This window comes from Fukomys damarensis, unplaced genomic scaffold, assembly GCF_012274545.1.
Source record: "Fukomys damarensis isolate Sample0158 unplaced genomic scaffold, DMR_v1.0_HiC HiC_scaffold_36, whole genome shotgun sequence".
NCBI classification, from domain to species: domain Eukaryota; kingdom Metazoa; phylum Chordata; class Mammalia; order Rodentia; family Bathyergidae; genus Fukomys; species Fukomys damarensis.
Genome location: NW_022900948.1, coordinates 30,723,596 through 30,737,334, shown reverse-complemented (window position 1 = coordinate 30,737,334; position 13,739 = coordinate 30,723,596). Strand labels below are relative to the sequence as shown.

The 13,739-nt window shown below is 43.7% G+C and overlaps 1 long non-coding RNA gene across 1 annotated transcript; it reads left to right on the top strand.

The window, feature by feature from the left end:
• The first annotated feature begins 1,497 nt into the window (after nucleotides 1–1,497).
• On the top strand, nucleotides 1,498–11,260 carry LOC104872989. The gene is made up of 4 exons (XR_783331.1): nucleotides 1,498–1,544; nucleotides 8,031–8,144; nucleotides 9,853–9,963; nucleotides 10,924–11,260. It is a non-coding gene; the product is annotated as an uncharacterized LOC104872989 (long non-coding RNA).
• Nucleotides 11,261–13,739: the final 2,479 nt, after the last annotated feature.

The following is a 13,739-nucleotide window of genomic DNA, read 5'->3' as shown; positions in this document are numbered from 1 at the left end:
ACAAAAAAAAAAAAAAGGAAAGAAAAGAAAAGAAAGCAGAACCAGTGAGATGACATTGGTTGCAATGAACCAAAAACTTAATTTATAAGCCGGGAATTTAGCTCAGTAGTTCTGCTGCCTGCCTCGCAAGCACAAGGACCCAAGTTCGATCCCTGGTGCCAAAACAAAACAATAACAGGAAACTGGACAACAGATCTGAAGAAACATTTCACTAAAGAGGATTGAATGGATGGCCAATAAGCACATGCTGTTCAACACCATTAGATAATAGGGAAATGCACATTAAAATCCCAATGAGATGCCAGAACGTGTTTATTAGTGTTGCTTAAATAAAGTATAACGAGGCAAATGCTGGAGAGTATACAGAGAAACAGGCTCATTCGTGTGCTGACAGTGGGAATGTAAAATGGCACCAGCCCTCTGGAAAATAATGTAGCAGTTTCTTATTTTAAAAAATAGATTTGCCATACTGTTCAGCATAAATTGAGCATTTACCTCACAGAAATGAAACTTGTTTTCACAAGGAATTTAGTACATAAATGTTCACATCATAGTAGCTTTATTTGTGATAACCCAAAACTGGAAACCATCCAAATATCTTTAATGGGCAAAATGACCAAAACTTCTGTGGTTCATCCATACCATAGGCAAGCAATGAAAAGGACTTAACTACTAATACATGCTGTGACTAGAACAAAACTCAAGGAAATTATGTCAGTGAGAGAAGCCAACCTCAAAAGATGCATACACACTTCATGTTTCCATTTATGCAGCATTTATGAAATGACATAATTATGGAAATGGAGAAGAGATCAGTGGTTTCTAGGGGTTAGAGATGGTGGGGAGAGAGGTGGTGTGACTTTTAGGAGGTAGCAGAGAGGAAATGGGGTGAGAGTACAAGTCATTATCTTGATTTGGGAGGTAAATATGAAGCTACACATGTGATGAGAATGTACACATTTGCTGAATAAACTCTGTGGATTGCAGAACTACTTTCCCGGTTTGGATCTCATGTTATAGTGCTACAAGAGGCTACAGGTGTGACATGGGAGAGGCTGTGTGAAGGGTTCACGGGTCCCTCTCTGTTCATTTCTTTGAAACTTGCTGTGAATTTGTAATTATTACAAAATAAAGTTGCTGAAAACCCTAAATTTATCCTTACCTCAAATTTGCTCCTCTTTAAGAAGTCCTTAATTTCACAGCCACAGATGGGAAAGTTAGACCCAGACATCAGCCTAGGCTCCTCCTTATCCCGCATGATCAACAACAACTAGTAATAATACAGTAATAATGTGAGCAACATTGAATGATTCCTTTCTACCAGGCATTACATTAGAGCTTTCCATGGTGGTCTAACTTCTTCCTGGCAGTAAAGATAAGAAAACTGAGGATTCAAATAGACCCACCAATGGGAAAGGGTCAGCATAGCACCTTCTACCTGACTTTGTGGTCCAGTCCAGACCACCCCCTCTCCTGTCCTCAACATTCCCTGGTTCCCAGCTCTGTGACATCACGGAGCCTCTTGTCTACTCTGCCAACCGTGGGTGAGTGAGGCACAAAGGTCAGACCTGGGAGCAAGGAGAATCTTTCTGTCCTGAAAGGGACAGTGGATGTCTGTTCATTTCACTAGAAATGGAAAACACGCCTCATGACCTCACTCTTTCTCTCTGGCCCCCTGACCCCTGAAGAATTGACCCCAAACGTCTCCCCAGTCCCAGAAGCCCCCCTGCCTGATCTCCTTGACCTGGCCTGTTCTGAGCAACGTGCTGCGGTGTCACTAAGAACCTGAAGCTCACAGTCCACTGGGGACACCCCAAGGCCTTTTCTCTGGTTCCTGCTTCCACCTAGAGGAGGGCACTGGAAGTGCAACACACCCCACCCCCTCAGCCTCTCCCGGACACCTCCACCATCACTGTTTACATTTAGTGAGCCTTTTTCCAGGATTAGTCAATCCTCACAAGTCCCTCTATCGTAGATGCTATTTTCCCATTTCATAATCAGAAAACTGAGGTTCAGAAAGGTTAAATTCTTCTTAACTATTCTTCCAAGATGTCAGCCTTCAAGAATTACATCCCTAGGAGTTTTTCCATCTCTCAAAAGGGTTCAAAACCTTCTCCTGTCAACCCTGAGGAGGAAGGTGGTTCCACTCCCCTGTCCTTGCTGTGACACTGCCTGGTAAAGATGTGCAGGAAGCATGAGCCCTGGACTCAGATACACCTCCACTTGAAGTCCCTGCCCCACTGCTCATGTGGAATGATCTCCGGAGACTATTTTTAACTGAAAAAGCAAGATGTAAAATATAGTTTGTAGTAAGCTATTATGTGCATTTAAAAGGCATGGAGGTTAATACTTGTATTTTTTCTACATAAATAAACTGCTTTAAAGCCAGATGTGGTGGCGCATGCCTGTGATCCCAGCACTTGGGAGGCTGAGGCAGGAGGATCTCTGTGAGTTCGAGACCAGCCTGAGCTACATCGTTTGTTCCAGGTCAGTCTCAACCACATAGTGAGACCCTGTCTCAAAAAAAAAAAATCCTAAAAAAAACAAAAAAAAAAACAAAAATAAGCTGCTTTAAAGGAAACAATTTTCATTCCATATGTGCGACAGAAGCAATTTTACTTCTAGTTAACAAGGGAGAACCTTGCCCAAATGGCATCTCTCTGGACAAAGCTAATGGCTGATGGATGAGGGGCTTGGGCAGATGTTAGGTTCCCAAACCGGTGGTATTTCAGAGGTAAATTTTAACTACTGCAATGCACCTCTCACTTTCAGGAAGTTGATGTTCATGGCAGAGTTTCACTAGTGGGTTCCATAAGTTTAACACGGGTTCTGTACACAGAATGATTAGCTTCAGTCACATTTGGTACTGAAGTCTGGTTTCCACAGTAAGAACAAGCCACAAGCAGTATTGCTGTTCATTCACATTACAGATGATTTCCCCCAGAAGTTTGGAAGAAACAGGAAAGTGTTGAGTGCCAAGGTCTCCTCAAAGAGACACCATTGAACAGATGTGGACAGATGTCCTTCTAATATGGAGTATCAGTTCTTCCACTGACCTTTCTACTTATAGCAAATATATGTCTCATCCACAGACTCCATGTTTTCTTTTTGTTTTGTTTTGTTTTGTTTTATTTGGTTGAGACAGGGTCTCACTATGTAGTTGAGACTGACCTGGAATTCACTATGTAGCCTAAGCTGGTCTTGAACTCACAGAGATCCTCCTGCCTCAGTCTCTAGACTCCATATTCTTAAAGAATAGAAAAATTTGGCCATATGTATATTTTGAGAGCCAATTGTTTTATCCAGAAGACCACAAGATAATTTCAACTTCTAGTGGATATGTTAGACAGGCTTGGGGTATAGCTCAGTGGCAAATCACTTGCCTAGCACGTGAGGACCTGGGTTCAGTCCTCAGCACCATGGGGGCGAGCCAGTGTATTGGCTCTAATTAATGTTGTAGAACTCTAAAAATATTCAGGAGATCTACATTTATATTTGCCATTCTAATTTGTTTATTCTAAGTCCCTAAAGGTCTGGGCCCTTTGCAATGGAAGAAGGGGTGTCCTTTATTTAAGTGCTTGGTTACCCCAGAATGTTCTAAAGTCTCCAGAAATCTATCGTGTCCTACTGACTCATCTTCATTTTGCTTATGGTTCTGAGTCACTGCCCCATTCTACCCTATGAAAAAGGCTGTCAAAACAGTTTATGTAGTTCATTTCCTATTTTATTACCTTCTCAAGTCATTTTTATTAAATTATATATAAGTGGATTATTTCAGTATTCTATATTTTCCACATCATTGCAGGTCAACAAATGAATAAACTTTTGGTACAAATGTTATAATCCAGAGCAGTAAGTAACCTAAAGAAACCTGCATTGTACAGCAACTTTATGAAGTTTGGGACAGTTCTAAATATTCTCTCTGGATCCACCTTCTGGTGTCAAAAGATGTAATGGCTATTGTGTATTATGATTATTTTCTAGAAAAAGTTCTCCTGAAGAGCTTTTATTTAGACAGCCATGAGGTGGTACGGGAGGAATATAAGTGAGTAGTAAAGAAGAACTTGGGTGTAGAGATAAAGAAAGATGCAAGAAAATGGGCTTCGGGATGTTTGAGTAGGAGTAAGACCTTTCATCTTTTCTTTTCTTTTTTTTTTTTCTTCCTGAAGCCAGAGTATGTCAATCAAAGAAGCTTTGTATTATTGGGTGTTTTATTCTTCTCTCTTTTTCACAGTCCATCTTAAATCTTTTATTTTTTTTACATCAAAAGTTTCTCATAATGGCCATGGTAAATTCAAATTATCTATGACATGTCATTTATTAAAATAAGCACATAAGAGTGCATAAGGTGGAAATACACGTATGAAATAGAAAGTTTTCTTCAGGAAGAGTGACAACTTTTTTTAATATCATTGAGTTTATTGGTACTTTTTAGGTATACAATACAGTCGTATTTGTCATTGGGCTCTTGTACCTTTACATGACAGATCTTGGTTCTTATTAAGAAGTGCCAACTTTAATGTGAAGGAGACCATGACAAAAAGGAAAGAGTGTGCTACCATTGGTAACAAGGTTTGCATTTGGGCACGATGCCTTAAGTTCCTTACGCAAGCAGAGCCTAGAGGAGGCCATGGGATGGCAAACTGGAAATCGCTTGCTCCGGGACACAGCTAAATGAGGTGACTTTGTTTATGACCCTAACAAGACACAATATGTGCTCGTGAACGTTTCGGAGGACCCAAGACAAAATTTCAGTGTTTGCTCATATACAGACGGGCCAGCAGTCTAATGGACTCCAGCCATTAGTCCTCAGCACCGAGCTGTGCTGAGGGCTCGCCCTGTGCCTACTCTTCCTTAGGAAGGCGATTTGGAACAAAGCAAAACCCCATGAGGCAAATACTGGTGTGAGTGGATGAAGAAAATTGAAGTTGAAGCAATTAGCTGAGAATGACACCGATGATTAATAGCAAGGATAACGGCACGTCTCCAAAACAAGATCTACTTACTTTACATAAATTTATATTCGTTTATAAAACCTGGAAAATAAATCCGTTAAAGAGAGGTCAATGAAATACATCAGAGCTCAAATCGTGTTGGAAAACGCACCCGGCAGCAGATTCAGAAAGATCACTGGAGGTTGGGCTAAATGCAGCGGGTGAACGCCACACCCTCCTTCCAGCCAAGGACCCCACACGGTGGGGACATCTGTATGCGTCTGGCCTGCTGAGTACATCTAACCATGAGGAACAGCTTCGTTAGCAGAAGGGAGAAAGAGCTGTTAGACACACAGTTGTTATTCAGCATTCAGAGATGCTAATGAATTTACTCAACAAACAATTACAAAGTACTTGGTCTGTGTCTATCCCTGTATTGCATACTAGATATAGGGTGAAAGAAGATAATACCCTTGCCTCCAAAGGAGTGGGGCATCTGTCTATCCTGTACCTTATTTGTTACTGTATCTCCAACACCAAATAGTAGCTGGCCCATAGTATGTGCTCAATAGATGTATGTGAAACAAATGGAAAGAACTCGCGGTCTACCATCAGCACGCTGGGCAACTACATAGGCAGTTACACTGAGTTGCTATGAAGCACTGACCATAAGTCAGGTAGTTGCTGCACAGTAACACATTGCGACATCGGAAAACATGGTGAGTAGGGCTGAGGAGTGTTGTGGGGGCACAAAAGAGGGGCCCCTAACTCATCCCAGGAGGAAGAGGCAGCTTTCTGTAACCCTAAGCGGAATCTTGAAGTTCAAGAAGTGAAAGGGTGAGCCGAGAGTATCCCGGACATAGGGAACTGTATGTGAGCAGGACCCTTTAGTAAAACAGTGCTGGTGGGGAGCTGCCTATTCAGCACCTCTTACGGCTGTAGGATAGTGAGTGAAGCCAAGAGAGACTGAAGCTGAAGATATTAATAATGTAGTCAGAAAGGGAGGCAGATCTGCAGACCTGGGGAGCCCCTGAAGAGTCTGATGCAGGACTGAGATGGTGCGCTATGCATCCTGGCTATGCGACCCTAGCTTTAAGTGGAGGCCAAGAAGCCAGTGGGAAAGTCTGACTTGGGGTCCAGGTGAGAGCTGAGGGTGACTTTGACTATGGGAAAGGAAAAGACAAAGGAGGGCAGCAGACAGATAAGGAGATATGTGGAAAGGCAAGTCGAAAGTCTGACGAACTGCCCAGTGTCTGGCTCTAAAGACCAAGTGAATAATAGGGTTATTCTGCAGAATAAGGAACACAGAAACCAGATAAGTAGATTGGGTTTGCAGTGGACAGGGAGGAGAAAGCCACTATATTTTATTTTTTCCATTTTTGATGTTTACCAAGTACTTATGTTGATAATTCCATCAAATTTGGAAAAATCTTCAGCCATTCTTTTTTTTTCCAGTACCAGTACTCGAACTCAGGACCTTACACTTGCCAGGCAGGTGTAGTACCAGTGTGCTACATCCCTGGACCTGAGCCATTCTCGATTCAAATATATTTGCTTCCCTCTTCCCTTTCTTCTGAGAGTCCAGTTACATGTGTACGTTAGTATCCTTCAGGCTACTGCTACTCTTCTCAGTCTTTTTAAAGTCTCTGTTAGCTTTCTGCTTTAGTCTGGATAATTTCTGTTGAACTTTTTTCAAGTTCAGGGTCATTCCTTCTGCTAGCCAGTTTGTTGTTACCCTAATAAATTTTTCTTTCAGATAATGCTTTCTTAGAACTAGAATTTCTATTTTATACAATTTCAGAGTTTTGTTTCTTTTTTCAATACTGTTACCTTTCTATCCATTCTATCAAAGTTTCCTGTCACAGGAAATATTAAGCAGTTATTGTGTGAAGTGACACATTTTAACAGAACTACCCCAAACTTTGTATTAATCATTAAGGAGCCTATTGAAATAATCTGGACAAGAGATAATGTTAGCTTGGACGAGGATATTGCAGTCAAAAAAAAAAATGAGAAGCAAGTACCTTCAGGGAAACACCCAGCCAAATGAATTGGTGGTTATGAGGGACAACTAACCAATAGCGTAGTAAGAATCCATAAAAGGAACTGTTATCGCCAAAAAAAGACCAAGAACAGGAGTGTCCAGAGATCTGGAAAAGATGATTCACAAATAAAGGAGTTTAGGACTAAAACAAGGCCTTGTACTGCTGGATCATCCATACTGAAAGGTCCTGGATGAGACCATCTTGCCTAACTGCCTCTTTCCACCAAGGAGGAGCCTGAGACACAGGAAAAGGAATGCTTCTACCAAAGGCATTCAGCAAGTTAGTATCAAAACTGGGATTTAAACCTACATAACTATGCACTTCTTTACCATGTCCCTATGGGACCTGGGACCTGAGATAATTTAGAAACAGTGAGCTACAGAAGGAAAGAAAAGGAAATGGAATGACCATTAACTGAGTACTTCGGGTATATCTACCGCTGAAGGAGTCATTTTTGCATATATTGAACCTTTTACTTCTGTAAGGTAAGCACTGACACATAGTCCCATAGTCTACAAGATTAAAATGAGGTTCCAAAAGGTTGAGGACGTGCACCCAGAAGTGAGGTAGAATGTAGATCTACGTAAGACCCAAGCATACTATGTCCACTTCTGCATGGGCTGAAATTTTGCTGTGATGGGTCTTAGCTAGTGTGTGAACACAAAGTACTGGCATATTTTAAGCTACACACTTAAGTTCATCTAGGAAACAGCTCTGCCCAGGGATCGGGGCTCAAATTCAAAATGAACTGATTCAAAACGGCATCTCTGTGGGAAAAGCTAGCAGAGTAAAGGCTTCATTCAATTACTTCCCGTGGGTAAGAAAATTTTGTACAAAATACAAAATAAATGGCTTTAAGAGAGCACAGCTTGGGCACAAGTCACAGTCCTGGATCTCTTGGCCATGAGGAGCCACAGAAGATTTGGAACATGTGTGGAACATCATGCCTTGGGAGAGGTGGGCCCAGTCAACTCTCACCACGGTAAATCTCCAACAAGCATGTGGCATTTGGGCCCCAGAACTCATTGCCCCCTTCTTTTGCCTCCTACAGCAGCCCATCAAGACCTGGCTTCAAAGATGCTCTGCTCATGCTTCAGGGACTGAGGACCCCACGTCGCTGATGACCCCAAGGTTCCCAGCCCAGAGAACCAGCCATTGAGCAGCAGTAAGTATCAGACAAGAGCACCCTGCCTGGCCTCCTAGACCTGTTTGCTGTTCTCCTCCTGCTGAGATACCCCTAGATTTCCTTTGTCTTTTGAGTGACAACTGCAATCTACAGTGAGATAGGGGTTAGTGGCTAAGTACCCAAACCAGTTTACAAGAAAGCTTAACATTTTACTACTTAAAATGCTGTCCATGGCCCTGTGATATCAGCATCACCAAGGATCAATCAGAATGCATTTTCAGAACCTGCTTCATTTCCAGAACCTGAAGTTTAACCTAATCTCCAGGTAAGTCTGAATGTGTGTTACGTAGTTTGAGAGACTCCAGGCTACAGACCATAAAGATAGTAGTTAAGATTGCTGCCTTTGCATCAGTAAATGTTAGTTTGAATCTGTTATTCTACAGAAGTTAAGCAAGTCACCTAACAACCTCCATGAGCTTCAACTGTCCTCACCTGTAAAATGGGAATATTCAAAATACATTGTTACGGCCAGGGATTTAGCTCAGTGGTTCCAGCTCCTGCCTCGCAAGCACAAGGACCTGAGTTCAATCCCCTGTACAAAAAAAAAAAAAAATCGAAATATATTGTTATTTTTTTAGGATCATCATGAAATGATGAAATATGCATAAGCCACCTAGCACAAGATCTGTCACAAAATAGATACTTAAGAAATAGAAACTATATGGAAATTAGTCAGGTTAGGAAAGGTTCTGCTGTTAAAACAAATAAACCCTACCTGTCATGTAAAGGTACAAGATCCCATTAACGAATGTAACTGTACTGTATACCTGAAATGTACCAATGAACTCAATGAGAGTAAAAAAATAAGCCCTTGCCATATACAAAGCACTGTCTACGCACTAGGGACACAGCTGCAATCAGATGAATCCTCTACTGTTTCCTAGTTTACATGTTACAAGTAAAATGATATGTAGCCTACACAGTCACACTCAGAAGTGGGATTTACTATGCAAAATGAAAGCACGGCTTTGTAAGTACGAGATAAGATGCAGAAGAAGGCTAAACAATTTGTTCAAGATAAAACACAAGACATGATAGGGCTATTCACCCTTCTATGGAACCTGGCTCAGTCTTTTGACAAAAATCATTTGTTATACTTCTAGAAGGACATAAAGATGAAACCTTATAAACAGCAATGTTCATCACAATAGTCTTTACAGTAATAGAACTGGAAGGGTCTAAACATTCAATAATAGAACGTTGTTTCAACAAGCCATAAAGTAGAATATTATTCAATCATTGAATTAGCCATAAAGTAGAATACTGTATAATGATTGCTTTTTAAATTTAGTGACATTATGTTCATAACATATATGAAAAAATAAAATGTATATATGACACACAGGATGTGATGGCATATTTAAAATATTCTTAGAAAAAAACAGACATTATCTGGAGGAAGGGTGTTTGGGGTATTTTTCCGCCTCATACTATTTAATATTTCTTAACTTTTGAATAATTTGAAATAATTTGAATAATTTTAAAAAGATAAAAAGTTAATGTTTTAAGGGCTACATATTCTGAATACAGGGCCCATTCACCAGGGGACATATTCAAGAAATGGTAAGCAGATTCAGACACTCCCCTGCCCCATCACATGCACCACCCACCTGTGGGGCTGCTTCAGAGCTGCTAGACACCTTCATTTCCATGACATCCTCTGACCTCACGGAATTCTCACTGCCAGGTTTGCAGCTGCAGAAGGAAGAGCTCAACAGACCAAATTCCAGGCACACTGGCGTAAGATGCCTGAATCATCTAGCAAAGAGTACTCCCTCCAGCAGCAGTGCGCATGAGGGTGAGTCACCAACCAGAGTGACCTTGTCACCGTGGATACCTGAGCGACGCTAAATAGGGTGCGGAGAGAGTGACCACTACTGTCAGAAATCTGTGGCCACATTCTACAGCACACTGGGAGAATGCAAGCTTCTCAGATCTTACTCCGTGATCTTCCAAGCCAGAAATCCCATAAGGGAGAGGCAAGGACATCACACATCCAATGTGTCTCTAAGCCCTGCATGTGTGGGCATTTTGTGTGGCTGCTTCATGTCTGTTTGAGTTGATAAACATTGCACTCCGGGAAGGCAGGACCCACATTGGTTTTACTCCCTATTGTCCAGCGGGATGCATGCCAAGTGGACAGTACCAGAAAATGCAGTGGACTGAGTGTAGTTCAGTCATGGGTGATATATGTCTCTGTGTCAGAGAAGGTCAGATGGCAACAACCAGGAAGGAGAAATGCCACCACATTGCTGGGCACCAACACCATGCCCAGTGACAATGGGTCAGTGACGGCTAAGGATCATCCAGCCTTGTCATTTTTGTGCTGTCCTATCAGCCAAATCTGCCTCACGAAGAAAATCTCACTCAAGGTCAAATTTCTATAAAAGATTATAGAAGTCTTGTTCTACCCGAAAGGAAGGTGAGATGTGGGACCCTAATAGCTTTCGCAGCCACCTCTCTATCCTCCCCACTTCCTCAAGCTGAGGCCCACAGAGGGGAAGGGACTTTCCAGAAGCCTCCCAGGAAATGATTTAGTGTCCAAGCTAGGATGGGTCCATGTCCCTGTGCTTTGCATGACTCCGCCGTCACCGACTCTACCAGAGTAATGCAATGCCTACAATGTGGCTGCCTGAGCTGCCCAGGGGTTCAGGACTCTGAGGAATGATTAGAGAGGAATGGGACGAATCCAGACAGTACATCCGAGCCCTGTCCCAAGGCCTTCACACAGAATGATGTCCCCTCTCTCTCCCTTCAGATCTGGATGCAGTAACATCTCGCAGAGGAATTTATGAGAAATTTAAACTGCTACTACCAGGAGTGCTGCCTGGCCCTTCCAGCCCTGCCTCATCAGGCGACACTGACATTCTCGTCAATGGCACCGCACAGGTCTCTGGCTGCACAGATGCACAGGCTCTCCGCGAGAAAGAGGGCAGTGGACAGGAGTCATGAAGACTGATTCAGAAACTCCCCACAGGTGGAGAAGACATCAGAGCCACTCCTGTGTCACCTGCTTGTGTCCCCCAGCTCCTGTCCCCTGCTTGTGTCCCCCCGCAGCCAGAGCAGGAAGAGCTGCCTCCAAGTAAAGTCCTTGTCACATCAGAGGATGTGTCCCTCATCTTTTCCCCTTCCCCTAACCAGGGAGTGTCTCTTACAGATGAGGTCTTATCATTTTAAATATTTTGTCACATCTAACCAACCCAAGCTAAATGTTAAAACTTTTTGAGTATTCTTTTTACAATTTTTATTAGTTTACAGTATATAATAATTATATTCATCATGGGGAGTTGGTACATGTACATAACACATTTTAATTTTTTTCATCCCCTTCCCCTCCTGCCTTCCCCCTCTCCCATCTCTTGGTCCCATCCCCATTTGCAAACATTTTTGCCTAAAGAAAGTCACAAGATATCCTCCCTCCTTCCGACTTTTAGGGTCCAGTCCAGGCTCCTCTGTCCCCAGCATCTTTGGTTTCCAGCTCTGTGACATCACACACAGCCTCCCATCTACTCTGCCAGCTGCAGATGAGTGAGGTTCAAAAGCCAGATCCACAAGCCAGAGGTAGGCAGTTTTCTGTACTAAAAGGGACAGTGTCCGCACCACTCCTGGATGCCTGCTCACTTCATCACCCCTCACGACTCTACTGTTTCTCTTTCTGGCCCCTGACCTGTGCTGAATGGCCCCAGAGGGTTTCCCAGCCCAGAAACCTTCCTGCCTGACTTCCCTGACCTTGCTTGTTCACTATCAAGGCGCTGCGGTGTCTCTGGGGACCTGAAGCTCACACTGGGAACAACCCAAGGGCCTTTTCTTTGGCTCCTGCTTCCATCTAGAGGAGGGCACTGGTAGCACAAGACACTCCCCATGTGACAGGCGACTCCCCTCTGTCCCATCCTCTGAGTTAAGAAGAATTTAACTGTGGGCAAGAACCCCCACTAAGCACTTTCCATCTTATGTCACCCAATCTCACAGCATTCTGGTTGGTTTTAGCAACCTCGTTGCACAGACAGATAAACTGAGCTTCAAGGAGGTAGTGTTGCTCCAAATTCCACAAGGCGCTGCAAGAATTAGGAATCCATGTCTAAGTAGAAAGTGTGTGCTTTGGACTGTGGCATCCTCTTCCAAGCTTCAGATGGGAGCCTGGCCATTGAAACCCCCTACCGTTGATTGTCAGAGGACCAGATGGTCTGCACTTCTTGCTCGGGAACGGCCTGTAGGCCGAGGCCTGGGCAGCACAGGTTCCGGGCTCAGACAAAACCATGCTAATGGGGCTGTGAGTGTGGCTCCATTGGAGAGTGCCTTCCCAGCATGCACAAGGTCCTGATTCCATCCTGAGCACCACCCCACAGAAGAAAAGGAAAACTACACTAAAACCCCAGCCATTCCTCCTGGCTGAAACACCTTAGCAAGTCACCTTTCTGGGATCCAGTTCTTCCAACAGAAAAAAATGAGACACACACCGCATGGTACAGTAATGATGAGAGAGAAAGGAGCTCATAAATGTCAAAGAGCCTGCCTAAGATGCCCAATGAATGCCATGTTCTGGCTCTTTCTCTTCCCACTAACTTCTAAGACTGAAGTCATAGGGACAAGGAAAAAGGCATGAGTGAGGACATTTCTGTTTGTAGGGGTAGAAAGTGAACACCTGACCAGGAAGGCCCCAAAGACCCCGGAGGGGATCTGTTCAGCTGCCTGCGTGCCTGCGATCACCCAGCGGCGGGCACACGACCTCCCGGCCTGCACGCGACCTCCTGGCCTGCACGACAACAGACCAGGAAGGCCCCAAAGACCCCGGAGGGGGTCTCTTCAGCTGTCTGCCTGCCTGCGATCACCCGGTGGTGGGCGCGCGACCTCCTGGCCTGAGTGACAACAGACCCAGGAAGGAAGGTAGCCGCGCGGGAGCCCGTGAAACATCCCCACGCGCTTTTTTTCCTGCCTGCCTGGGATCACCCGGCGGGTGCACAACATCCCGGACTGTGTGCCACCAGACCCAGTAAGGAAGGTAGCCGTGTGGGCACCCTTGAAACACCCCCACGACCTCTCCCCCTTCTCAAACCTCCTGATTGGGCCAATCCTTGGACCAACTCTGCAGAGGCATAGGTTCTCATGAAGGGTAGTTTTCTGAGCTCCCAATTTTGAACATCTTTAAAGAAAGGGCAGGGGAAACCTGTAATAGATCTGAGTGGAGTGCAACCCAGAGGGTAAGGAAACTAAAGTTAGGCCTTGTAGATTGTGTTCAGTCTCAGTCGTGGGGAACAGCCATTGGCTAGCTGAGACCAGGGGATTTGGTTCTGCATATGGCTGTGCATGTGGTATAATATGAGATCAGAGACAGCCTGAAAGAGGGCCTTCAAATTCTTTTTTTTCTCTCTCTCTTTTTTCTTTTTTCCTCATTCCACCCTAAAATTTCTTTCTTTTTTCTGTCCTCTCTCTCCAACTAAGTCTCTTGCTCCACCATATTGTCCCTCATCTCCCTTTTTATTCCAGCTCCTGAATAACTCAGACTTCTTCTTTTATTATTTTTTGTTTTTAGGAGGGGTTTCTCTTTATGTTCTTTTCTCCACTCATTTTACCTCA